The sequence below is a fragment of the Gigantopelta aegis genome, chromosome 2 (genome assembly GCF_016097555.1).
Source record: "Gigantopelta aegis isolate Gae_Host chromosome 2, Gae_host_genome, whole genome shotgun sequence".
In the NCBI taxonomy this organism is placed as follows: Eukaryota; Metazoa; Mollusca; class Gastropoda; order Neomphalida; family Peltospiridae; genus Gigantopelta; species Gigantopelta aegis.
In genome coordinates this window covers 42,117,040-42,144,457 of record NC_054700.1, presented here as the reverse complement: position 1 = coordinate 42,144,457, position 27,418 = coordinate 42,117,040, and the positions used below count along the sequence as shown (strand labels likewise).

At 37.1% G+C, this 27,418-nt stretch overlaps 1 protein-coding gene across 2 annotated transcripts in view; it reads left to right on the top strand.

Moving 5' to 3' along the window:
* The window catches only part of LOC121385772 (semaphorin-2A-like), a 205,508-nt gene that overhangs the window by 42,499 nt on the left and 135,591 nt on the right, over nt 1-27,418 (top strand). Inside the window, exon 1 of one of the 2 annotated variants that reach the window (XM_041516553.1) lies at nt 16,911-17,456. The exons of the other annotated variant lie outside the window; for it this stretch is intronic. The gene's annotated coding sequence lies outside the window, so the exon portion shown is untranslated. Of the gene's footprint in view, nt 1-16,910; nt 17,457-27,418 lie in introns of those variants that run through there. 2 annotated transcript variants of the gene reach the window in all.

Here is a 27,418-nt window from a genome sequence, read left to right as displayed (position 1 = left end):
ATGCAAATATATTTTTTAACTCCTTTATCTCAAAAGTATATAATGTGGTTTGTATGTGGTTTAAAAAAAAAAGTTGAAAGGCATATCTTAATGTTTGTAAATACTGTAAAAAGTCTTCTTCAGGGCCCGGTAACACAAATCACTCGTAAAACTTACGTCAGACGTATGCCACACATTATATATGGTGTACATCTGACGTAAGTGTTACAAGTGCTTCCATCCACATCCTAAATATTTTTTCAAAACTGGCGGTATCTTCCTGCATTTGATGTCTCGTCACCGGCCTCGGTGGCGTCGTGGCAGGCCATCGGTCTACAGGCTGGTAGGTACTGGGTTCGGATCCCAGTCGAGGCATGGGATTTTTAATCGAGATACCGACTCCAAACCCTGAGTGAGTGCTCCGCAAGGCTCAATGGGTAGGTGTAAACCACTTGCACCGACCAGTGATCCATAACTGGTTCAACAAAGGCCATGGTTTGTGCTATCCTGCCTGTGGGAAGCGCAAATAAAAGATCCCTTGCTGCCTGTCGTAAAAAGAGTAGCCTATGTGGCGACAGCGGGTTTCCTCTAAAAACAGTGTCAGAATGACCATATGTTTGACGTCCAATAGCCGATGATAAGATAAAAAATCAATGTGCTCTAGCGGCGTCGTTAAATAAAACAAAACTTTACTTGATGTCTCGTTGACAACATATCTGCATAATATGTCTTTAAGATATCTACCAAACAAAAATGAAGAAAGTTTTTCATGAATTTGAGTTGATTACTGTTGTTATAATGAAATCTCTTCAAGATATTTACAGGACACATTAAGCAGATTTTACAAACCACATCAGCTGATTGCTATGGTAATCAATATAAATATGTTCAAGTTGTTCTGTGATATATTGGTGTCAGAATGTATCACTGGATATCTGACCAATCGACATTGATGACCGTAAGCTGTGTGACTACTAAACCGCTTCATTGGTCAGTTATCCCAGCTTGTTGCAGAAATTGATTTACGAATTTCCCCCCAAGTCGTAGATGTAGACATTATCACAGATGAATACGAATGGCCATGACAAATTATATCTGGCATGATTGAGTGATATCTTATGAAAGGTAGGAATTAATTTCTTTACAGCGTTGGTTGTCTGTAAAGTATGATAGACCAGGATTCTTTAAAGGAAATATTTTATTTAACGATGCACTCAACACATTTTATTTACATATTTATATTTGGAGTCAGACATATGGTTAAGAACCAGACAGATACTGTCGCTACTTCATGAGCTACTCTTTTCAATTAGCAGCAAGGGATCTTTTATATGCACTATCACACAGACAGGGTAGCACATTCCACTGCCTTTGATATACCAATCATGGTGCACTGGCTGGAACGAGAAATAGCCCAGTGGGCCCACTGTTGTGGATCTATCCCAGATTGACCATGTGTCAAGCGGGCACTCAATCATTTTTATAACTAATTGTGTCTAGTCACCTCATTGTTATATCTCACTGCAGTGTTAAAAGCCAAATGCCACCATGGTGTGAAGAAAAGTGAACTTAATGGCTAATGTTTTAATGTTTTTTCAACATGAAGAATTGTCAATTTTTTTAAAGGTCATTTAACTTGGCCATGCAGACAAACCAAAATGGGAAACTTGATATATTGCTTGAATGTTCTTATTCTAACAGTGAAAGAAAACCTCCACAACAAAAACCTGAATTAATTATTTATTGGTACTCAAGAAAAAAGGCTATAAACAATATTTATGTAGGTCATTTTAAGATAAAATATTTTAGCCAAGTTGTACAGGTTAGATGAATGTAATTGCTGTTTAAAAGTAAGAAAAGTGGGGTTTGTGTGTGTGTGTGTGTGTGTGTGTGTCCCTTTAAGTATTTTAGGCAAGTTGCACAGGGTTGACAAAGAATGTAATTGTTGTTTAAAAGTAAAAATAAGTGATATTTTTGGTGTATGTCCCTTTAAGATAAAAGTATCTTAGCCAAGTTGCAATGGGTTGATGAAGAATGTAATTGCTGTTTAAAAGTAAGAAAAGTGACATTTTTATTATGACATACACCAGAGGAACATGCAGTCAGGGTTTACAACCGAGGAATGAAGTGAGCCGGGAATATTATTACCTCTTCACCTGCACATAAAATTACAGGTCATTACAATCAGGCTTTATTGGTCACTGACCTCGCTCACACCTGGTCCAGGCAAATGAGATACAGGTGTTGTTCAGGTGGGATATTTGATGGGGTGGTATTGGGTGGGGTGAGATTGTTGATGTGAAGTTGAGTTAAGTGCGTTTGAGTGGTGTAAGATATATGGGGTGGGGTGAGATTGAGCAGTATGGGATGGGTGGGATAAGATTGTTTGTTGAGGTGAGATTGGATGTGGTGGTATTAAGTAAGGTGGTATTGGGTGGGGTTGTATTGGATGGGGTGGTAATGGGTGGGGTGAGCTTATTGACCTGAAATTGAGTTGGGCGGATTGAGTGAGGTGAGATTGAGTGGGGTGGTGTTAGATGAGTAGTGTGGGATGGGTGGGATAAGATTGTTTGTTCAGGTGAGATTGGATGGGGTGGTATTGGGTAGGGTGAGATTGGATGGGGTGGTATTGGGTAGGGTGAGATTGGATGAGGTGATATTGGGTAGGGTGAGATTGTTGACGTAAAGTTGGGATGGGTGAGATTGAGTAGTGTGGGATGGGTGGGATAAGATTGTTTGTTCAGGTGAGATTGGATGGGGTGGTATTGGGTAGGGTGAGATTGGATGGGCTGGTATTGGGTAGGGTGAGATTGGATGGGGTGGTATTGGGTAGGGTGAGATTGTTGACGTAAAGTTAGGATGGGTGAGATTGAGTAGTATGAGATGGGTGGGATATGATCACAGGGACTTGAAGAGATATTTATTATATTTCAAAAAATATATATACATGCAATTTATATTGTATAGATTGAGATTGAGGTGTGGTGAGATCAAGAGAGACAGAATGAGGTGCTTGCTTTTTAAAAATTCCTTCCCATTTATAGACACCTTTTTAATGTCAGGTGCTTTCCTTTCATCCAAAATAACAAAAATCTTCTCTGTTTTGTTATAAATAATAATTTAAGACCTGTGGTCACCTGTAAAACACTGCTAATGTCAGTATTAATCTGCTATCAGTGATTGGTATCTGCCTCTGTTTAGTGTTGGTTTTGGGCCACCTTCTCCCATCACAAACCGCAGTGAAGGAAAACACAACACTCGCTAGATCAACTGACCATCACAGGTGCTCCAGGGTGCCAGGCAGATTAAAGGCAGAGAACTCCTAATTGTTTCTGCATGGCGTTGAAAAAAGTGAAAACAAGATTTACAGCCAGTGATATCTTAAACATGTGCTATTAATTGATGGTCTGGACACTGGCCAGTCTTGCACAGTCCCTAGAGGCTTCCTGTATAGATGGTAGACCTCTTGACATCTCTGGAGAAAAAAAGAAAAAGTTCTAAATGTCTTCAGTGTTAGGAATATCAGGTGCATGCTGGCACAGAATTCAGGAGAAGTGCTGACAAACTTGTTTTGCTTTTTTTTAAACCAAGGAGGATAAAAACTTGCACTGTTCAAAAGATAAGATAAGATAAGGTAAGATAAGATACATTTTATTGCAATTATACATTCCACTTTTGCAATTATATGCAAACATGCAAACAATCAGTAACAAAACATACATGTATTATATGAAAATATCAAAACATTCAAAAAATTTAAGTATTAATTAGAGTTATATATTGGTATAACTTCTTTAGTTTTTACATGTATTAACTTTGTTGACTTGGTTACAAGGCTGGTAGCTACTGGTACTGACTTCCACCCAGAGCGAGTTTTAATGACTCTATGGGTAGGTGTAAGACCACTACACCCTCTTCTCTACCACTAACAATTAACAACTAACCCACTATCCAGGACAGACAGCCCAGATAGCTGAGGTGTGTTCCCAGAACAGCGTGCTTGAACCTTAATTGGATATATAAGTACGAAAATAAGTTTAAATGAATGAATAAATGAATGAATGAATTTTGATTTGGTATTTTTTTCACAACGTTTAAAAATGTCAAAGAAAGGATATCAGATGACCCAAACTACACATAATCAATGTTAAACCCATCCCACACTAGCTGAGCATCTCAACATCACTTTTTGCCATTCGCTCAAAAAACTATTTCTGCAGCTTGTTGCTCTGACATGCACAGAAATCCCAGTTGTGATGATAGAACATTTTACCACTGATGAAATTTTTGATTTACTGAAAAACAATGCCAAAACAAAATATTAATGAACATTCAATCAATGGATTATAAAAGACATGGAAATGGCCGTCAGTGCTTGGTCAGTGATAAGAAATGTGATTGAAAATACCAGTGGTAGATATATTTAGCTGATTACTACATCCATAAAGACACGTAGCAGTGTTATTTTTAAACGTGATTAATTACTTTACTTGTCTTTTTCTCTTTTTGCGTGTGTTGTGTGTGTTGTTGATGCTTCGCTCTTGACATGCTGCCAAAAATACTCTGGTAGTGTGGGATGGGCTTTAGAAGGACATGCCATATGTTTAAATGAGATGGGTTTTTTTTGGGTTTTGTTAACGACATCACTAGAGCACATTGATTTATTAATCATTGGCTATTGGATGTCAAACATTTGGTAGTTTTGACTACAGTCTTAGAGAAGACACCTGCTACATTTCTCTATTAGTAGCAATGGCTATCACATACCACAGCTTTTTATATACCAGTTGTGGTGCACTGTCTGGAACAAGAAATAGCCCAATGGGCCCCGATGACTGGGATCGATCGCGCATCAGTCAAGTGCTTTACCACTGGGCTACGTCCCACGTGTTTTAAATGAGAGGTACAGTGTTTTGTCTGATTGAAATCACAGGTATACAGGGATAGGGGTCAGTCGCACCCTTCAAAAACTGTTTATGTATTGTTCATAGTACAGTTGGAAATAGTAGGATTGGTCAGTGATGACGCAAATTCATTCGAAACTGGTTACTACTTAGAATGGAAAGAAATGTTTGCTTCATGACACTTTGAGTACACTGTTTAACCAGCAGCTATTGTGTGTCTATTATAGAATTGTAACATAAATCAACCTCCACTTGAAAAGATTTGAACCACAGGTCCTCTGTATTAGTGTCCAACACTGTACCAACATAGCTAATAGGGAAATTCATAATAGCTACTGCCAGTAGGAGTACTTTATAGAAACACAGCTACATACATTGTAGTCAAGTGAAGCTGTATCTAGAAGCTGTGGACCACAGGCAGTTGAACTGTTACAGGTCCTGACTGCATTCCTATACTATATTGGCTCCAAATGTGTTGGATAAATCAATTTCCACTAAAGGGATTTGAACCATGGACCCATTGCATGATAATACTGCAGTCTACCAACAGAGCTAACAGGGAAATTCCTAATAGCCAGTTGGAGCACTTTATACCAACATCACTTCAGAATAATTCTGATACAGATAATATTACCGGTACCAATAAATGGGAGGGAATTGTCTTTCATGCACCTTTTTACAATGCATTCTGTTGGAATTCAAATGATGAGAATTGGACTTTAGGTTTTATTAATTTCAAGGCATCTGTGATACTCAGGAAAGCTCTTTTTCATTACTTCTTAATAAAACGGGATAAAATAGAAATAATTACAAATTTGACATCTTTTATTTTCCCATAAAACCTGCAATTTTCATTTTCTTTGAAATTAAAAAAAATTTCCATCTCATATTTTGTTTTTTGGGTCATAAAATAACAATTATATTTGCCACCTTTCAAGTATGATTCATTCTCTTTTTCATGCAAATAGGCCCTGCTAAAATTTGTACATGTTCTTTGGTGGACAATTAGATTGACCACTTGTTATGGAGACCTGCCATTACCCGAGCCTCGGCTTTCAATCTGGCTGGCAGTGTTGTCATGTTATTAAATTGGATGAGTCAACATTACAGGAGATTCTTCCACTCTATTGACCACACTGTTGAAACATCCTGTACTGAGCCTGATTTTCTAGACAGCGCAATAACAAATCAAACAAATCACAAGATCTGGGGTTTTCTTTAGTCACTTTCAAAGTCGTTTGGTTTTTTGTCTGAGAGATTTCAAATCTTTTGCAATTTACTCAATGAAATTCTGGGGTTTTGTTTTGCTGTTTAGTCATTAGGAATTCGAAATCGCTTGTTGTTTAGTCACTGGAATTCAAATATCTTATCATTAGTCAGTCAAATTTCAAATTGTTTTTGCTGTTTTTTTCCCATGAATTTAAACATATTTTGCTGTGCAATTTCAAATCTGTTGCCTTTTTGTCACTGAGATTTCAAATATTTGGGTTGTTTGTTTCTTTTACTAAAATTTCAAATGTTTTGCTTTTTTAATTGTAGTATTTCAAATCTCTTGCTGTTTACAGTCACTGAAATTTCAAATCACTGGATTTTTTAGCTATCAAAATTTCATATCTCTTGCTGATTAGTACATCAATGACATTTTTTTTTATCTCTTGCTGGTTAGTGAAAGTTTCATATCTTTTACCATGGAATTCAAATTATTGATAAAAAACGTAACTGAAATTTTACATCTTTTATTGTTTAGATATAACATTTTCAAATCTCTTGCTGCTTTTTGTAACCCACTGGTATATTCAATCTCTTCCTTTTTTGCCACTGAAATTGTAGGTCTCTGCGTTTTTAGCTACTGCTACGTAGAGAGAATAATATGAGTTCTGCCCTTGTTTTAATAGGCTTTACTCTTGATTTAATATGACACTGATTTTTTTTTATAAAGACCCTACAGTTATTGTGTTAAATTTTTCTTTAATTATGTTAAAAAAACAACAAAAAACAGACCCCCCCCCCACCTAAAACAGATTACTCCAAAAACCCAACCTAACAGATGAAGCAATTTTTGTAAATAGGTCAAGTTATGGCAAACCTTTTTTGTTTTGTCCTCAAACTTTCAAAACATGTTAGGAATGGGACTGAAAAGAGTGAAAATACTACCATGTCTGTGAGTTTCATATTTTTCACACAGAGCTTGTTTGAAAAACTTCATTCTATATATTACCTTTTCTATGGGAACTCAGTGGGATTTATTCTATGACCTTTTGCTTGTACAACCAGTTCCATTCAGAAGCAGTGTTACCAGCATATTTTATAACATCCACAGACTATGGTTACATTTTCATTGCCATGTTTTGAAGAATATAAGATAGCTTGCATGAACGTTTGTCCAAAATATTGTTCAGATAATATGTTCTTGTGAAAATACCACATAAACATAACCACAAATACCAGTCTAGTAATACTGTTTATTCATGCATTCTTAACTCTCCAAGAAACCTAGATTGTTTCTTACAAATTGTATAATATTCCTGAAAATCCCAGACTCTTTCCTATGTTACACATGGCATTCAATAATCTTTTCAAAGAACCCCAACACTGCCCAGACTAATTTCATATGAAGTGAATAATCTTTGTGAAATCCTCTTGACTGTTTTCCTGTGAACTATATCTTTCAGAAGCCAATGACTATTCCTTATCCAACGTGCAGACGCGTGTCACCAGAGACCTTTCAAGTAGATATTATCTATTATTATCATAAGTAGAGAGTTGGCCAGCTGCAGTAAGAGAAATGTTGGTACGATTTCCCAGTGGAGACCAAGTGCTACACAGAGGTCTCATCGTCTTGACGTTTATTTTCCTATGCCAGACAGGCCATAACCGTAACCTGCTCCCCAGGTGTTGCATATTATATAGCTGCTATAGCTATAGCTCTAGCTCAAACATATTCCAGTCAATTATTTTATTTGTATGTTGGAACTAATGGAAGTGGGTAAGAGTAGGGTTATATATATATATATACTACTCAAAAGAATTTAAGGGTCAGACGATATTTTCAACATTATTTTCTGAATGTCAATTATATTAGCTAGACCATAATGTCACGCATGGTATTGTTCCATTTTTATGAAAGTGGGTCTAAGCAACCCATAAATGAATTAAAATCCACTGTCATTGACACTGTCGACTAGTTCTAATGGCAAAAACATGCTTACATTTGCACGTAAATTAGGGCGAAAGCGAAAGGTCTGCTAAGTGCCCATAACTTGCTTTTTCACAAAGCGCTTCATTTGCACGCTTTGCATGTGCATTCCATGTTCCCAATGCTGAATTTCCGTATAATTGGAGCTTGCGTTCGTGTACGGTGCACACTCCAAATTTGACAATGGTACGACGTCAACTGACTATCGAAGATCGAGGAAGGGCTATTGCTTGGCTTCAGGATGGCAATACGCAAAGAAATGTTGCTCTGAGACTTGGTGTCAGTCAGAGTGTCATTGGCCGACTGTGGCAACGGTACCAAGCAACGAATTCTGTTCGAAATCGTCCACGTTCGGGAAGACCCCGAAGCACTACAAATAGAGAGGACCGCTACATCACCAATATGGCTCTACGTCAACACACAACCACTGCATGCCGATTACGTGACAATCTGCGGACTGCGACTGGAACTCGAGTGTCTCATCAAACCATACGCAATCGTCTGAGAGCCAATAATCTACGCTGCCGTCGCCAGGCTGTTCGACCACCACTCCTACCACATCACAGAACGGCCAGACATCACTGGTGCACACTTCATCTGCGGTGGCAACGTGTTCAGTGGGGTCGAGTGATGTTCACTGATGAGTCCAGGTTTAGTCTCCAGTTCAACGACGGTCGGGTTCGTGTCTACAGACGTCCTGGGGAGCGCTTCGCTGATGTTAACATTAGACAACGTCACCGGTTCGGTGGTGGCAGCGTCATGGTGTGGGGCGGCATCTCTATCCACCACAGGACCCCCCTCTATGTGGTGGATGGCAATCTGAATGGAATCCGCTATCTGAATGAGATTATCCGGCCGTTGGTTCTCCCAGGCCTTCAGCAGATTGGCGGCGGGGCAGTTCTGCAGGATGACAATGCCAGACCCTACCGCGCCAGGGTGGTAACAGACTTTCTCAGACAACAAGGTATCGCCAGGATGGATTGGCCAGCATATTCGCCTGACTTGGCCCCAATAGAGCACGCCTGGGACGAATTAGGCAGGAGAGTTCGGGATAACCATGCCCCGCCGGCCAACCTTCATGATCTGGGTCAACTTCTTATGGCAGAGTGGCAGGCCATTCCCCAAGAGTTCTTCAGACGTCTGATCAACAGCATGAGGCAACGATGTGTCGAGTGTATTCGCGCCAGGGGTGGATTCTCACACTATTAAACGAATGTTCTAATGTGTAAAATCCATGTTTGACAACCTTCAACTTTGACAGCATGTCATGTGACTTTCTTGTATACAGTGACGTTTATTTGTGTTTTTTTGTAAATATGGAACAATAAATTAAATTTTTGGTGTAGTTTACATCATCAATCTAATACACTCTGAAACTTATTTGGTTATAAATTTTTGACCCTTAAATTCTTTTGAGTAGTATATATATATATGGGGAAAGGTAATTCAGGGAATGAAGTAGTGATATTTGGGATTTTGAGAAGGATAATGATTCAGAAAAATTAAGAATAATGCTTTTGTTTTTTCTTTGTCTGTTCTGTCTGTCTCTTTCATTCCATTTCTCCTCTTCTCACCCCCCACCCCCACCCCCCCACCCCACCCATCTCAGTGCTGTTTCATTCTCTTTGAAATCTAAACTTTCCTCACAGTCTCTGTCCCTCTTTCTTTCTCTCTGTCCCTCTTTCTTTCTCTCAGTCCCTCTTTCTTTCTCTCTGTCCCTCTTTCTTTCTCTCAGTCCCTCTTAATCTTATGAATTCTTCCTCACCCTCTTATTTCTCATGAATCTCCTTCTGTTTTTCATCCATCCATCTGTCCATTTGTCTTTCTGTCTGTCCATCCATCCATCCATCCATCCATCCATCATCCATCCATCCATCATCCATCCATCCATCCATCCATCCATCCATCCATCCATCCATCCATCCATCCATCCATCTATTCATCCATCCATCCATCTGTACATCCATCCATCCATCCATCTGTACATCCATCCATCCATCTGTACATCCATCTATCCATCCATCTGTACATCCTTCATCCATACATTCATCCATCCATTTGTCTGTCCGTCCATCCATCCATCCATCCATCCATCCATCCATCCATCCATCCATCCATCCATCTGTACATCCATCCATCCATCTGTACATTCTTCATCCATTCATTCATCCATCCATTTGTCTATCCATCCATCCATCCATCCATCCATCCATCCATCCATCCATCCATCCATCCATCCATCCATCCATTCATTCGTCCATTAGTTTACTCATCAGTTCCATCTTACAAGCCAATATATTTATTTCCCCATCATCTTGTTGTTCCCAAATTGAAGTAAGCTAGTTAAGAATATCCTCTTTTTCTGCATTTTAATCAATTTGTTGTTCAGTACTTTGTACTTTTTTTCTCCCCTTCATATTTTACTTTTTCATTCCAATTTAGTTATGTTATCTCCTTGTAATTTACTTTGAATGTTCAATTTTATGGTCCAAGTCTCCACGCCATTAAGTGATTACAGGCACTTTGCCTAGCTAGAGGTATTTCTCTCATCTAAACTGATTAACTCTGAACCGCAGCCTTGCAAGCCGTGAAAAGAAAAACATCACCAAGATGTGTCTAATGAAAGTAAATCTCAGAAACAAGCTGATGTGCGGCGCAAGTGGGGGAATATTTTCCCATGCATTAGAAGAAACAACGTTTTATGAAAAAAAATGGAGGTTGTTTCTCTGATGAACAAACCCTGATGTAATCTTGTTTGCGGGAGTTTAGGCAGGAAGAGCGTGAAAGTGCATGCACAAATGTGCAGCACGGTGCATTTTTATTTTTATTTCCACGGATATGTGTTGTTATCAAGGCCATGCATCGGTGGTGCGCCGGAAATGGTTTTATCAAGTAGATGTAATTGTTTATGGAAATAGCTTGCATAGATATACGCACATGAGGATGGTGGCTAAGTTTTATTATTTGTTATCTTTTCGCAACTGCTTTTATCACACCTAACTATATGTTTATTGGATCTGATGACCTCTTCGCTTTTCTTGCACACGGAGATGTCTGATTTCTCATACACCGACTGAGAGTACACCGGCCGTAGTCGTGTAGTGGTTAAAATATTAAGACCCAATTAAGGCTGGTAGGTACTGCATGTAAAAGTGTAGTTCGACCTAACCATTCGATCAACAACATGTGAGTGTAACTTGGGACTTTGTTTTTGATTTGAGCATTGTGGTGTAATCAACCCTTTGGAAATCGACCCAACGAGATTCTACTGTATGTATTTTGAAATGGATGCATCTGAAAGCCAATTTAATTAAAGAGGTCCTATAGTTCCGCAGACCTACATTAACTCTGATATCCGTTTGGTTTATCTATATACTAATTATTCCATACATCTACTTTGTCATGTCATTAATGTAAATGGAGCTTGTCTCATGACTGCAGCACTCGGCTGTATCTAAGCCTATACTTTCATACATTTTTTATATGATTGCTTTATAATTGATCTTGGAAATGTCACGAAGCGGTATCTTTATGGTTGTTGTTTTTTCCCCTGTAGATAATGGAAGTGTTGTTGAGCTGGCTACATGATTTGTCACTCGGTGGATCATGGTTAATGGCTTCTTAGCATCTCATCCTGGTTTTATGAGTGTGTTATTAATCGCAGGCTGTGATGGGTTGACTACAGGCTGGTGGAAATAATAATTAAAAATGTAGATCAAGATAAGAGTCGGTGTGTCTTTGATTTGAGTGTAAGACAAATAAGCCAGTTTCATCTGGAGAAGTTTAGTTTGTACCAAGAATGATAAAGCACAACGTATCACTAAAACACAAAATATTGGTGGGTTTGGGATTTTTCCTCTTTTTTTTTCTTTTTTTTTCACTTTACTTTCTTTTTAAGAAACATTAAAAAAAAAACCATGAAGATCAAATGAAAAAAGAGAAAGATTAAAAACAAATTTAAATGCTGATTTTAGCATTACCAAATATATTACATTATATTCACCAAGTAGTCTATACTAAAGCTAAGCACAAGGTTAACGTTCGTGCTGCACCAAACACCCAAAGCACATTGATTCGCTTCAATATGGTTCTTCTAGTTGTTGCTACACCAAATGCGCTTTGAAGCACCTTAATCCCATTCCAGTTCAGTTTGGTTCTATTTTTGACATCACGTCATATGAAAGTGATACAGGCTATTCATATCCTCCATTTTACAGGTTACTATAGTTGTACTTTAAAGGTAATGGAAACCTGGGCCCATGCTTATAAAACTTAAAGTCTAAACTTTAATAAAGTCCAGACTTTAACGTAATGCTGTTTGAATGACGTTGCCATGACGTTAAAGTCTGGACTTTATTAAAGTCTAGACTTTAAGGTTTATAAGCACAGGGCCTGGATGACGTCATATGGAAGCAAAAACACAGGTAAATTACCTGAAGTCATTTGTTATATGAAAGTAGCAGAACCTTCCTGTTACATGAGAACCGTATTTGGTGTAGCACGTTCCAAAGCATTTTGATGCGCTTTTGCGGCTGGTGTAGCAAGAACGTCATGATCAACTTCCAGTTCTATTCACTTCCAGTTCAAAGTGCATTGATGCACTTTGGCGAAACCGTATTTAGTGTAGCAGCAACATTAGATTGCATAGATAGATATGATCAACAGATGAGTGGGTGGGTGATTTTGGATGGATGGATGGATGGATGGATGGATGGATGGATGGATGGATGGATGGATGGATGGATGGATGGATGGATGGATGGATGGGTGGATGGATGGATGGATGGATAGATGGGTGGATGGGTGGGTTTTTGTTTGGTTGGTTGGGTGTTAAACATTCCATTCCAATCGTTCGTCTGTTCATTTGTTTGTTAATTTGTTTGTTCATTCATTCCTCTTTCCATCATCTATCCATCTATTCATCCATCCATTGATCCATCCATTTCCTCTGTCCATAAGATTAATACTTATAATAAACTTACTTACATACTTAAATAATTCTGATAATTTTTAAAATGTTAATAATATGTAAATTTATACATGTACATGTACATCAATGGGAATTGTGCATTTTGTTAGGACAACATTGAAATTAAAGTTTGTTTCTATGGATACACTAATAGACACACTGTGCTAAGCAGCTTGCCTGTGCAATTATTTATTAGTTGAAGCCATTAGACTGTTTTGGAGGGAGGAAGTATTAACTAGAAGCACTGAATCAATAGGGTAGAGATTAATGCACAGAAAGAAGTCATTTTGGAGGCTTGATTTTCTCATTTGTCTACCAGCCTGATCAATATATACATGGCACTGACAGTTACTGTAGCTTCTAGGGATGGTTGAGTTTAATCATTAAGGATATATTTTGTGTGGTTGAGATTTTATAGTACGTTCGTCAACAGTCATTAGATACTTTGCACTGACAGTTACTGTAGCTTCTAGAGATGGTTGAGTTTTATAATTAAAGATATATTTTGTGTGGTTGAGATTTTACAGTACATTCGTCAACAGTCATTAGATACTTTGCACTGACAGTTACTGTAGCTTCTAGAGATGGTTGAGTTTTATAATTAAAGATATATTTTGTGTGGTTGAGATTTTACAGTACGTTCGTCAACAACCATTAGATACTTTGCACTAACAGTTACTGTAGCTTCTAGTGATGGTTGAGTTTAATCATTAAGAATATATTTTGTGTGGTTGAGATTTTACAGTACGTTCGTCAACAACCATTAGATACTTTGCACTGACAGTTACTGTAGCTTCTAGTGATGGTTGAGTTTAATCATTAAGGATATATTTTGTGTGGTTGAGATTTTACAGTACATTCGTCAACAGTCATTAGATACTTTGCACTGACAGTTACTGTAGCTTCTAGAGATGGTTGAGTTTTATAATTAAAGATATATTTTGTGTGGTTGAGATTTTACAGTACGTTCGTCAACAACCATTAGATACTTTGCACTGACAGTTACTGTAGCTTCTAGGGATGGTTGAGTTTAATCATTAAGGATATATTTTGTGTGGTTGAGATTTTATAGTACGTTCGTCAACAGTCATTAGATACTTTGCACTGACAGTTACTGTAGCTTCTAGAGATGGTTGAGTTTTATAATTAAAGATATATTTTGTGTGGTTGAGATTTTACAGTACATTCGTCAACAGTCATTAGATACTTTGCACTGACAGTTACTGTAGCTTCTAGAGATGGTTGAGTTTTATAATTAAAGATATATTTTGTGTGGTTGAGATTTTACAGTACGTTCGTCAACAACCATTAGATACTTTGCACTAACAGTTACTGTAGCTTCTAGTGATGGTTGAGTTTAATCATTAAGAATATATTTTGTGTGGTTGAGATTTTACAGTACGTTCGTCAACAACCATTAGATACTTTGCACTGACAGTTACTGTAGCTTCTAGTGATGGTTGAGTTTAATCATTAAGGATATATTTTGTGTGGTTGAGATTTTACAGTACATTCGTCAACAGTCATTAGATACTTTGCACTGACAGTTACTGTAGCTTCTAGGGATGGTTGAGTTTAATAATTAAAGATATATTTTGTTTGGTTGAGATTTTACAAGACATTCAGTGATGATCATCAGATACTTTGCATGTATATATAGCAAAAAGTGTTACTTTCAAGTTACATTCTCATTTAAATATCACACTCTATTTGTAAATCTGTACAGCTAGGTTGGCTAGCTCACTATTTATTTGGTCTACTTATGCACATGTTTATAGTTGATTGAGATCATCTTGGAAGATTTGATACCCAGCTAAATTTTTGTTACCAAGTGTGTCAGTTGACCTTATTTCATACTGACTGTAATTCGGAACCATTTAGCCTTAAATACATCAAAAGAGTATCCAGAAATGTCCCATGATCAGTGATCAGCATTCATTTCATTATACTTTGTTTGGCTCATTGAAACTTGAATTCAGGTATATCATTTATTGACAAGATTTGTGAAATTGCTAATAAGGTTAGGGTTTTTTTGGTCCAACTATAAAACCTGCATGCCATCGACTAATCAGAAGTGACCACTTGTCCACCAAGTGGAGGTTAATCCCATGGGATTTTCCCATGATCTGAAGCACCCCAGAAGATCACTGTTATTCAGCTGCATCTTGCCACCAAATGGCACTCCTGTATTTCAGTCTAAAATTAAATTTTAATTATCTCGTGAATAAAAAATCAAACATTCCAGGTAGTGTTTTTCACTCGGTATATGAACGTATGCATGCCGGGCATATCTCCAGGTTAAAAATATAGAGTGGATGCTAATGAAGCTGCATTGTCTGGCAATAAAAAAAAAATGTATATAGTCTGGAGGAATTTTGGAAGAAGATCAATAATTGCAATAGGTGTGGGTTCATTCTGAGAAACATCTCACCGTTTTGGTGGCACTGTAATGTTTAAATGGTTGTAAACTAATGATAAAGTAATGCTGTTTAAAATATATTGTTCATAGTATGCTTTGAAAATGTCTTTGACTGTGTAATATCAATAAGGGTTACAATGGTGTCATTGATATTGGATCTCTTTTTTTGCTTAAGGGATGGGACATAGCTCAATGGTAAAATGCTCACTTGATGTTCGGTCTGTTTGGGATAGATCCCCATTGGTGGGCCCATTGGGTTATTTCTTGTTCCAGCCAGTGCACCAAAGGCAGTGGTATGTGCTATCCTGTCTGTGGGATGGTGCACAAAAAAGATCCCTTGCTACTAATGGAAAAATGTAGTGGGTTTCGTCTTTAAGACTATGAGAAAATTACCAAATGTTTGACATCCAATAGCTGATGATTACTAAATCAATGTGCTCTAGTGGTGTTGTTAAATGAAACAAACTTCTGTTTTTTTACTTTTTAGTTACACATTAGGCAAAATACAGCCTTCACTTCAGCCCCACATTCTACATGCATATTAATTAAATATTTTAATTAAAATTATACATACAGAGGAAACATTAATTTGAAAATTTCAGAAGGTTGGGATAGATAAAACTACCCGAGAGATGCACCAAGGGCAGTAGATTCCATTACCTCAGGCAAGCACTCTACCACAGTTAATTTCACCCCCACCCTATGCCTACCCCTAGTACCTGATTTGTGTGCCTAGATAACTGATTTGTATGTCCAGGACAACTTGATAGTACTGTTGTTGAATTAAGAGAATAAAAATAAATTACTTGACTATTACCACTGAAGACTTTTACAACTGTTTTGTTCAAGTCGTTTTATATTATGTTTGATTGTGACAACCCCCAAAAATTTATTTGTTCGTCTTTTCAGTCCATTTCCTTCACAATGGAACCTGAAGTCAGCCTTTAAATTTTTAATATAGTGATAACCGATTGTATTCCTTGGAGAGACAGTCCTGTTGTAATGTCCCGCGCTGTCCCATAAATAATAGAATGAGCGATTTCCATGTCACTTCTGCATATTTGATGGAAAAAACGAGAGAAAAAACCCAGTCATTCATAAATGGCATTTTTCCGAAAGGAATTTCCTCAAGTAAATTTTAAAGCTTTATGCCTGAACTGTGAATAATTACAAAAATATATTTTTCCCACTGACTTGTTTCAAGCAGTTTAAATCAAAATTTAATCAGCACGAAAGGGAGGAAAAACCACAAACTGGAAGCTGAGATCGCTTTGTGGCCAGTGGAGATAATAATGTCATCTCCATGATGGCAGGGGAATAACCCATCATTATGCATTTTCACACTCAGATGCTTGCAATTAACTGCACAGGCTGTCTGACAGAGGGAGGAAGGGAGGGAGGGAGCTGGCTATGAGTGAAGGGAGTGGGAGAGAGGGTGAAAGGGCCTCTGGTCCCAGTTGTGCTTCATTCATTATCTGTGTGTGAGTGAGAGAAGTTTGTGCTTCATTATCTGAGAGAAGACAGGTCTGCTCCGTCTTCCTATTGTTAGCCACTGCCAACTGACACTGGCTCGAGATCTCTCTCAGCTTGCTGCTGCATGCTGCTACAACAACTAGCTTGCTGCATTATCGACTGGCTCTCAGTCTGCCTGCCTCAACCCTCCAACCGGCCTTCTTGTAAGGCAAAGCAGTCAGTCAGTCAGTCACAGGGGAAACTGGTTTCTGTTTTTACTCCAGTGCATGCATGGAAGCAGACATGAGTTGTTTTGTTCGTTATTCCATGCCGATGATGCCTACGTAATATGTGTGATTGTGAAACATTGTAGTGTGAGAGACTGCGGTTGTTGTTGTGTCCTAGCTGCTGAACCTGGGGTTTATATGCAGGTGTATAGTGGGCGAGTTGTAGGTACATTCATAGTACTATAGGAGGAAGGAAGGATTCTAACAAACGTGTTGTGGGCTTTTCTGTGATGGAAGCTGTACAGATCAGGTTTGTTTTGATTGTTCATCTGCAAAAATTGGTATGGCATTGGTTCACTGAGGGAAGAGGCTTAGTTCCTGTCCATGTAGTAGGGCAATGTGGTATCACTCTCTGATATAGTAAAAGTGCCTACCAGATTACAGTTAGCTGTGTTTGTCTACTGTTAAGAAAACCCCCAAATGTAAACAGTGTTGATTCTGTGCATATCTGTTGTCACTGACTTGCTTAAATTAGAGATATCTGTTGAGGTACTAGAATGTATATAAGGTACTGGTCATTACTGGGAAAGAGTTGACCCGTACCCCTCTATATCAAAGGCTCTAAAGAATAACCTTAACCCCTATACCTAAAACTACCCTAACCATTTAAAAGGGGGTATGGGTCGAACTGATGCCCATTACTGTGCATTTCTTATAATTCTTTGAGAACATGTCATATTAATAAATTATTATATATGTTAATTGATACATATACTCTGTGTGATGTGTATAAAGTTTGTAAAAGAATTAAAACCAACCTAATTATTTATAAAATTAGTTTTAAAATAAAGCATACAAATTGACTGTTAACGCATTAGATTACTTTTTTATATATATATATATATATCAACAATATTGTACCTAACTTACTTACAAATCATATTTTAAAATATTAAAATTATGTTTAAAATAGATTTCAGTTTTGTGTATCGTATAATTTAAATCTTTTCACAGTTGTAAAATAATTTTAAATCATGCAGCTTGAATAAATATTTTAAAATATAGTGATAATAGCAATAAAATATATAGATCTACGGAAACCATAAAAGTCATATCCAGTGAAAAGTCATATTTTCACTGTATTTTAGCTACAGTGAAAATATAGAAATCGTATTTACTTTTTGGTAAAAGTGCATGATTAAATTATCTCCCTTTGTCTCATTTCTTCATATTTAAATTTGATGATTACCAATGCATCTGATCGTATTTGAAAAATGTTAAAAATTTAATTTAAACCTATGAAAAAGGGATGTGAAGTGCAATTACGATAAAATATCTAAAATGAATTGAATACGAAGCTAAATAATGATGACACAATGTAGTGTAATCGAGTGTAAGTGTAAGAATTTAACGGACTTCGACTCGTTTTGTTTTTGTGGGAGTTTTTGGAGGATTGCTTTGTCAGGTGTGTTTGCACCACAGTATTGTTAAATAAATGTTAATAAAGATAAATTTTATTCAAATTTCTTTTTAAAAGTCTATGGTCAAGTAAATTTTCTGGCAAAGTTCCATAGGAAGAAATATATCATGACGTTACGTGTTTTCGATAGGATAAGCGAAAGATATTACCAAAAAGTGAAAGATATTGTCAAAAATAAGGAATATGTATATAATAAATAGACCATTTCGTGGTGTTTTTTCCGAATAAGATTTTTATGTCAACTCATGATGTGTGAAAAACCATATTTTCACTCATTGATTCGCAATTCATGAAAAAAATATGATTTTCACACAACACTCGTTGACATAAATATCGTATTTGAAAACCCCCATAAAATAGCCTCTATATAAATAAATATTTTAAAATATTTTATCTAGTGATGATGTCAGTTTAATATAGCTATAATTTGTTTAAGAAATTTTTTTCTTGAGTAGAGTGGGTGAAAGTGGGGCTTGTTGTAGAATGCACATTCCCTAATCCCTCATCCCTCATACCATATATCACCCAGTTAATGACCCCTTTAAAACACACCCCAGCAGCATCAACTGTTCACTCACATATTCATAATAATAAAGTGTTACTTTATTTGAATTTGTGCATCCATTTGTGTGTAATACCTTTACTAAAGGGTTTTTTTCCATGGATAAATATTGTTGTTGTAATAGAAGATAAACAGCTAAAGTTTGGTAATGATTTACCTTAAATCCATGTTTATGAGATGGAGGTATAAATACATTTATTTATGCGTAATAAGAATGGAGTTATGAATACATTTACATGACATTAAAAACAAATTCCAGGTATACATTATTAACTCTCTGTTAATTACATTGACAACAGCTATAATACTAAAGTAAATATTAGTTAGTTTTACCAAATATTTGTGTTGATTATCCACACCTAGGTTTATAATTCAGTGAAGGAATGAACATACAAAAAAGTAAATTGTTTGTTTATGTTTGCATTTAGTACTATTTTCCAAAGTTGTTTGTATTAGTGTTTTATTTTGGCAGCTGCAGGGGGTCTTGTTAAATTAAGTAAACAAATGCTTGTGTTATGGCAGGTTGTGTATGTATAACCTATAGAGTTTACTGACCATCTCGTTTTTTGTTGTTGCTACCAGAGAATCAGAGAATATTAATGTATATATTATATAGATATTTAAATTATTGGGAGCAGTATATAAATACCAAAATTGTAAGTTAATTTATTTATATTAATTTCAATAGTTTAAACACTTGATAGCATTGTTAGTCCCCGTACCAGCCCAACCGAGGGGACTATAGATTTTTGTCTCTGTCTGTCCATCCATCAGTATCTCCTAATGTTCTACATATAGTTTTCCAACATTGTTTTTGGCAATAGCTTCATAGCTGAAATTTTGTGTATAGCTTTATCATGTAGGGGTGTGGAACCTAGCTCAGTGGTAAAGCACTTGCCTGATGCATGGTCTTGTAGAGGTTGACTTTCATGAGAATTTACCCATTATTCACAGAGTTATGACCCTTGAATGTAGGAGTTATGAAATTTCGTTGGGCCTGGTAGACATATGTATTGCTTTAACAGTAGTTTCAGAACGTTTGTTCAAAAATTTATGTTTTGTTTGTATATTAATATTATAGTTTAATTTTTGTCATATATATATATATATCAGATAAATATATGGAGGAGACTTTTTGGCAGTAGTGGATTTCTTCTCTAACCCCTCCCCCTACCCACCCCCAATTTATTACATGACAACTAAACTACTAGGATTTCTAATAGTCAATAGGTTACCAAGGGCCTAATTCACTAAATTCTTGCAACTTCGCCATCTTGCAGGACAATGCAAAAAGATTTGCAAAGAGGATGCTTAGTTGTCTAGCAATGTTTAAGAGAGCTTTGTGAATTAGGCTCCAGATTTGTATATTTTGTAGTAACCTGTTCATGGGTTACCAGATTTGTTGCTTATTTCGATGACTAGCTGCTCTGGATCTTCCAATGTACCGAGTAGGGTCATAATGACCATGATGTATTGCACTCATAAACACATTACCGTATTGACATTTTTCTCTCTCTCCCCATCCTTTACGCAATATTTATTTGACTTACGTCTTGAGATACATGCTGGATGTTTGTTTATAGGCAGTGAAGGTCTGGGTTTGTGTAAATACAAGTGTGTGTGACTGTATATATGTATGTATACAGACCAAACACATTGTTCTAATCCTTGCATGTGTGAAAGTGGCAGGCTAGATGGGGTGAAAAAAAAAAAAAAGGTTCAGTAGTCCATTGTTGTTGACACAGCTTGGCTAGTCGGCATGTCATGTCCACAGATATGTGTCATAACAGTACCATGAGAAAACAGAAATGCAGGTCTCATGCCATACTTCACAAGAGTGGAGTGGGTGGTGACATTTAAGCAAATTGTGGATGATTATTGGTCAATTATCATTACAGCACAATCTTGTCAGGGCCACATACAGTGAAACCTGTCTAAACCAGATACTGAACAAACCGGAATCATGTCAAAACCGGCAAGGTTCATGGTCCCGAATTTTCTAAATTCTAAAACTTGACCATCTAAATACCCGAATCTGTCTAAATGGGATAAATATTAGGTTCCCGATGTGATACGGTTTAGACAGGTTTCACTGTATATAGAATATTTTACAAGTTTTTACTAGATATCATCGTTACCAAATGAGTGAACTTCCCATGTTAGCATTTGACCGAAACAAAAGTGATTATTTTATTTATAATTTATTACCTGCAGGCTTTCTGCCTAAAATTAATTTGAAGGTACATGTAATGAAAACAAAACAGATCATAAGTGTCAGCCCCTGCTAGGTAGTTCTGGGTTTGAAATGTTTTAAAATTGGATACTGCATTGTATGCACTTTGACAAATTCTAAACAACAGTTCTCTTACTATCATCTAAGAAAAAAAGTATAAAAATATAGTATCCATTAATTCCCAATATTTTAGTGTGTGTGTAATTTTACCGTTTGTGCCCTATGGCAGAAACCCTGTCTCGGGTTAATTGCTCCTTCCCCAGAAAAAGTCTTGAAGTCAGTATGTTCATGTATATATATATATTATCTAAATATTGATGGAATATTTTCTCGCTATCCCAAGGGCAATGTAACCATAACTGTTACAAAACACTTTATGAATACAGTTCTTTTTTACAACCTAACTACGTGTACTATTTGCGCATACAACTGTCAACTGCAGCTCCTTCACGCTAAATGAACATGCATGCACTGTGTGTCATGGTTTCAAAGGTAGCACGCCAGCAATTTTGTTCACACCATACGGTGATACAAGATCTATAATCATCCCAGTGGGACAGCAGCTCAGTAGACATGTATTATATTGAAGTATGAAAAGTACAAGAAATAATTCAGTACTGCATGGTATTGGCCATCTATAGTCCTTCTTACAGGAAACGCCTTGTTTTTTTCATATACTTTTGAATTCACTACAATTTATTTATTTCTAAGCTGATTGTTTTCTAAATTACACACAAAAATAGTTGTTGGTTTTCTTCTTATTTCCAAAACACTTTTACTTTTCTTCTTACATCGAACCAAACTGGAATTATTTACAAAAAAAAATCACATTTTTTGTAGGAGAATGGGATGGGCTATAACAGATCTCTTTTATTAACACATAATTAAGCCATATTTCTTACTCATTTCTTACTTAATAATTTGAGGTGTGTGTATGGGGTGGGTGTGTGTTGTACGATTGATTGGATGTATGGAGGTTTTTTTGCCCCACAACTGATACATGAAAGGTTGTGGTATGTATTGTTCTGTCAGTAAAAAAGTGCTGCTTCTTAGTATAAGAGAAGCCTAGGATTGTTTTTTAGTATGTGGTGCAGTGGTAAAATGCTCACATGATGCACAGTTGGTCTAGGATCGATCCCCATCGGTGGGCCCGTTGAGCTATTTCTCATTCCAGCCAATGCACCATGACTGGTATATCAAAGGCCGTGCGTGGTATGTGCTATCCTGACTCTGGGATAGTGCATATAAAAGATCACTTGCTACTAATGTAAAAATGTAGCGGGTTTCCTCTTTAAGACTAAATGTAAAAATTTCCAAATGTTTGACATCCAATAGCCGATGATTAATAAATCAATGTGCTCTAGTAGTGTCGTTAAACAAATCAAACTTCAACTATCTTGACCAAGGATATCTTGACCATATATTGGACACCAAATAATGATATTTTATACACCAATATGAAATAGCCATAATATATTACACACCAAATGTGCTGAGAAAGAAAGAAATGTTTTATTTAACGACGCACTCAACACATTTTATTTACGGTTATATGGCATCAGACATATGGTTAAGGACCACCCAGATTTTGAGAGGAAACCTGCTGTCGCCACTACATGGGCTGTCCTTCCGATTAGCAGCAAGGGATCTTTTATTTGCGCTTCCCACAGGCAGGATAGCACAAACCATGGCCATTGTTGAACCAGTTATGGATCATTGGTCGGTGCAAGTGGTTTACACCTACCCATTGAGCCTTGCGGAGCACTCACTCAGGGTTTGGAGTCGGTATCTGGATTAAAAATCCCATGCCTCGACTGGGATCCGAACCCAGTACCTACCAGCCTGTAGACCGATGGCCTGCCACGACGCCACTGAGGCCGGTCCAAATGTGCTGAGATGCCGTTAATTAAACAAGACATGTTTTAGGTTTTAGGTTAACAGATTAAAAACAAAATCATTCTACATGTACATCTGATCTCTGAGTTTGTGTTATTTTAAATTTCAAAGTAACAGACAGCATTAAATTTTTCAACACAAAAAAAAACACCTAAAGAAAGTATGAATCTGAAAATAAAAAAATGCTAATAAAATATTGAAACCCAGATAGAAGTGGTAAAAGCAGTCATCTGGGTGGTAAGTTGTATTTTTGTGCATCGGTTGTTATTCCGGTGCATTAAACTGATAAAATGAAAGGCAACAAGCAGAAAGAACAACAATCAATCTCCAATGGCTGGATGTAAAGAAAGAACAAACTCCCACAGCACTTAGATCACACAGCCAGCCTTTTAAGAATGTTTTGTTTTCCGTAACCTAGCTGACTCTGTGGAAGATTCAGAGGGGTAGCTGAGGGGTGGGCACCCTACCCTAGCTGCAGCAAATGCCCTGATTATCCTATCATACAACAAATTTAAGAACTTTTTTTTTTTTTTTTTAAATTGGAGAATAACAAGTGCCTTTTGAGTAACACTCCATCCCCAAATAAATCCTGGATGCGCCATTGGTTGTAATTTGACTTGACTCTCAACAGTTGCATAGTAAAGTAAAGTTTGTTTTATTTAACGACGCCACTAGAGCACATTGATTTTTTATCTTATTATCGGCTATTGGACGTCAAACATATGGTCATTCTGACACTTTTTGTTTTTTTAGAGGAAACCCGCTGTTGCCACATAGGCTACTCTTTTATGATAGGCAGCAAGGGATCTTTTATTTGCGCTTTCCACAGGCAGGATAGCACAAACCATGGCCTTTGTTGAACCAGTTATGGATCACTGGTTGGTGCAAATGGTTTACACCTACCCATTGAGCCTTGCGGAGCACTCACTCAGGGTTTGGAGTCGATATCTGGATTAAAAATCCCATGTCTCGACTGGGATCCGAACCCAGTACCTACCAGCCTGTAGACCGATGGCCTAACCACGTCACCGAGGCCGGTCAACAGTTGCATAGATGTATGTTTTTCTAAGCAAAGGCTATCGTATGTACTTAGCTGTCTCAGGAAGTAAAATATGTATTAAAAAAAAATCCCTCTTTTTGGGCTTTCCAACCCTGATATCACCTATGTTTCTGGGGATAATAAATAATTGAAAAACAAATCCGTTTTTAATCAGAAGGCATAACGATGCAGAAACATTGATGTGTCTTGTTTGACAAATTACAGTACATTATAATGATTTGTTACACATCTAATGGCCTTATTGGTTAGGTAATGTGCTGAGATGACATCAGCCAAACAATTCTGTCCTTTACTGTAATAAACAACACATTATAATTGGCTCATCGACGTGTCATTAGCAAAACATTGCTTTCCTTTTTTTAATAGAAGCTGATTGTATAATGTGCTGAAGTGTCATTTTAACACATTCTTTTCCTTTTTAATAGCTGCTGATTATATAATGTGCTGCAATATAATTATAAATGGATTTTTTTTTTTTTTAATAGCTGCCAATTATATAATGTGCTGGGGTGTCGTTATAAATGGACTTTTCTTTCTTTTTAATAGTTGCTGATTATATAATGTGATGGGGTTTCATTATAAATGGACTTTTCTTTCTTTTTAATAGCTGCTGATTATACAATGTGCTGGGGTGTCATTATAAATGGACTTTTCTTTCTTTTTAATAGTTGCTGATTATATAATGTGCTGGGGTATCATTATAAATGGACTTTTCTTTCTTTTTAATAGTTGCTGATTATACAATGTGCTGGGGTGTCATTATAAACAAACTACTAGACAACAAAGCATCCTGTTCTCAAGTCTTTTAGCATTGCACTGCCAGATCGCAAAGTTGCAATAGTTTAGTGAATTAGACCCCAGGTCTTGTAACGCCGTGACCATATATATATGTTCTGCAGCTTACAGACAATACCTCAACATTCCTTTCATTTCATTTCCTTTTCCCTGACCCAGCAGAAGCACGACAGCCTGGTGATATGTATGGTTTAAATCACGTGGGATGCTGCTTCATTAACAGGAACCACTTATCATTACTGTCCACATCGGACATAGTTAGACTGGATCAGATATAGTTAGCCTCCATCGATTACCACTATCAGGATTCTATCCTTTCCACACTGCATGTAAACATGACATATTCCATACATTATATCACGATGACTGTTGATTTAAACCACACACGCTGTATTATTGTAGATGATGTGTTTTGTATCCCATCGGTTTACTTGGACCTAAGTCACCAAATGCATGTAGAGAAGAGGACTATGTGTAGATCTGTATTAAAATTTCTGCTGCCTCTGTTCCATTTTGTTCCATTCCATTCCATGCCATGTGGAGTGTGGGTCAGTCTTGTATTGATCTACAACACACTGGTCTCTGTTATCAATGGAGTACATACTGTCAAGCCGTGTAATGCTATATCTCTGTGATGCCAGATCATCAAGCTTTCAGTACTTTTCATTAGGCTATTTCTCATTCCAGCCAGTGCCCCACGACTGGCATATCAAAGGCTGTGGTATGTGCTATCCTGTCTGTAGGATGGTGCATATAAAGATCCCTTGCTACTAATGAAAAAAATGTAGCAGGTTTCCTCTCTAACCACTACACCGCCAATGTTGGCTTTCTCAATATTGTTTTCATATTCATATTTGTAGCTATATCAAGTCTTATAATGTCCTCCCCTCCTCCATCAATGATAGTATTATGTCAGTGATATATGCTTCATAGTATTAAGTTGGTGATATGTACATTGGTTAGAACACTTGCAGTCAGTATTGTGATCATGTCTCTTAGGACCGGTCTCAGTGGTGTCGTGGTTAAGCCATCGGACTGGTAGGTACAGAGTTCACAGCTTGGTACCGGCTCCCACCCAGAGCGAGTTTTTTAACGACTCAGTGGGTAGGTATAAGACCACTACACCTTCTTCTTTCTCACTGACAACTAACCCACTGTCCTGGACAGACAGCCCAGATAGCTGAGGTGTGTGCCCAGGACAGCATGCTTGAACCTTAATTGGATATAAGCACAGAAATAAGCTCTTAGTGAACCCATTTGAACAAGCACAGGCTCTTTGACAGCTAAAATATCAATTGAGGCTTTTTTGTCTGTAAAACCTTATTACGAAAAGATCTCTCCCTGCCTTTAGTTACAGATTATAGGTTGATTAATCAATGTGCTGAAGTGTAGTTTAACATACATTACTTTCCGTTCTGCATTGTATTAGGGCCAATTTCAATGTCATTGTTTTTGAAGCAATACAGATGAAGTGCACCACTCATGGAATCACTGCTATTGGTAACCACAGAATCAATGTTTTCATATATCCATTATCTGCATTCTGTGGCATGTTAAAACCCACACACATTAAAAATATACTTACATGGATATACTGTTCTATTAGTATATACATAATACAGTAGAGTTTGTCTATTACGTTTTAGTGATTAGACATTTGTTTTAAAATCTTTCCTCGGTCTTCATCAGGGGGCGGGATGTAGCCCAGTGGTAAAGCATTCGCTTGATGCGCCGTCAGTTTGGGATTGATCCCCGTTGATGGGTCCATTGGGCTATTTCTCGTTCTAGCCAGTGCACCATGACTGGTATATCAAAGGCCGTGATATGTACTATCCTGTCTATGGGATGGTGCATATAAAAGATCCCTTGCAACTAATCGAAAAGAGTAGCCCATGAATTGGTGACAGTGGGTTTCCTCTCTCAATATTTGTGTGGTCTCCTTAACCATATGTCCAATGCTATATAACCGTAAATAAAATGTGTTGAGTGTGTCGTTAAATAAAACCATTTTATTCCTTCCAGTCTTCATCCTGGAAAGTTTTAGGAGAGTGGCAAATTGATCGCCGAGCAGCAAATGTTTTAATACATTTTATTGACAACTTTATCTGATTGCTCACCTAGCAACACTTCAGGAGAGTGATCTTCAGCTCACCTTGATTTTGTTTTATAGCAAAAACTGTTCCTTTCATGATAATCTAGTAACGAAAACTCTATACTTCCATGTTGCTAAATGCAGATGGACCAGT